Genomic DNA, 2073 nt, shown 5'->3' on the forward strand with positions numbered 1-2073 from the left:
GTTTTATTTCTTCAGAGCTATGATAGTTTAACACAGAAGTCTGCAGTGTCTCTTCATTTGTTTTTATGTTTTAAACAATTTCACCTCTTCTCCCACTCCTATCTTCTAAAGAAATACCAAGCAAATGCTAAGGGCCATTTCCATGATTCCTCAGAACTCCCCCAAAGAGGAAGACAGTCCCTCCCGCTCGATTCCTTCAGCTTCATTCAGGAAGACACAGGGAGGAGAGATGCTGCTTCTGCGCTTTGCTCTAATTCCTCTCTCATGGCCTTGAAATGTATTATTATGCAAATGTGAATTTTGATACTGAATTTAAGAAGAGGTTGTTGGATTTTCTGTTTTCAAAAAAAAAAAAAAAAAAAAAAAGTCCCACATGTGGTCATCGTCGCTTCTTTATGTTGTAAGGTGAATTTGTAACTATGCATTCTGCAAAAGTGGGGGGAAGAGAGGGCAGAAAAGGGAAGGGAGTGGCTTTGTATCCTGTTCTCCAGTTTCTGTGTCCATGGTGTCCCCGTGTCCTGGAGGGGAAGGGGAGCAAGAGATGATGTGGTAAGGTCAGCACAGCGAGGTAGAAAGAGACCTCCGAGTCCTCTTGCCACTGTTGCGGGCAGGTCTGATGGCCAGGTTAAATTCCAGGGGGCCTGCAGTTCCTGTCGACCGTTGTGGCTTGGGATTCTCGATCCTAGCCGTGCAGTGTTAATCCAGGGCAGCAGTGGAAGTCCACAGGCTCCAGTGTTCTCTGGAAAAAGTACTCATCCTGTCCTGAACTCAGAACCCTTCATGCTCAGGAAACCATGCCTCACTCGTGCTGACCTGAAAGTTCATCTTTAGGTCAATTTTGAAAAATTCCTCCTCCTCTCTCTTTTTTTAAATATTTCTTTCTTCCTTTGTAATCATTTTTAAGTGAACTTACTCTTAGTTGTAAGGAACTGTCCTGCTCTGTGGGGAAGAGGGCTGTTGCTGGGCAGGCAAGAAAGTTTTCTCTTCCCTACGCACCATCCCTCTCTCTGCTTCCCTTGCATTTGGCAGGCTGTATGAAGCCAGTGAGCTGTGAGTGTTTGACAGGGGAGGCCTGCATGCAGTCTCTTCTTCATCCTAACAATTCCTTTGTTGACCTTGCCTGTGATAAATCATGGCGCCTGCATTGCTCTGGTCTAGGCACTATTTGCAACACACAGTATCGTAAGTGAGAGATTGTTCTGCCTATATTCAGTGTTTTCCATGCAGCAATTCTTGTTGTTGATGTTCACAGTACTGTAACGAGTAACAGACTTGATCACAGTCTCCTCGTGCCTGTGCATGGCTGCGCAGGCATGATCTTATCAGGGTTCCAATCTGTTAGATTGCCTTTAAACAAAAGACAAAAAAATAAAATAAGATCCTGACGTTTCAACTGTCTCACACAAAATAATACCTCGAGGTACATTTCCCCCTGCAGTGTAAACCCTTAATTCCTCTCTCCCTTCTGACATCAGTGGATTATCCTTTTTAAAATATGAACATGTAAATAGCAGGATAACTTTAAAAAACTTTTTCTTTGCTGTGAAAGTAACCCTAAAATACGTTTTCTTTTGTTGTTGTTTTGTTGTTGTTGTTGTTTGTTTTTAAGCCATCAGAAGTTTCAGATCTTTCTCTTTCATGTTGAAGAGGAAAGAGCAGAGCTGGTCGGGGGAGTGGGTTTGCACTTGTGGTAGAGGGGTGTTCTCTCCATTGCCTCCCACACAGTGACAGCAGACCAGGATCTAAACCCTGTCTTGTCCAAGCGCGGTGGCTCACACCTGTAATCCCAGCACTTTGGGAGGCCGAGGCGAGTAGATCACCTGAGGTCAGGAATTCAAGACCAGCCTGACCAACATGGTAAAAACCCCGTCAATACTAAAAATACAAAAATTAGGCCGGGCACAGTGGCTCACACCTGTAATCCCATCACTTTGGGAGGCCAAGGCGGGTGGATCACGAGGTCAAGAGATCGAGACCACCCTGGTCAACATGGTGAAACCCCGTCTCTACTAAAAATACAAAAAATTAGCTGGGCATGGTGGCGCATGCCTGTAATCCCAGCTACTCAGGAGG

The sequence above is a fragment of the Sapajus apella genome, unplaced genomic scaffold, assembly GCF_009761245.1.
Source record: "Sapajus apella isolate SASKATOON/1434 unplaced genomic scaffold, GSC_monkey_1.0 scaffold166, whole genome shotgun sequence".
In the NCBI taxonomy this organism is placed as follows: domain Eukaryota; kingdom Metazoa; phylum Chordata; class Mammalia; order Primates; family Cebidae; genus Sapajus; species Sapajus apella.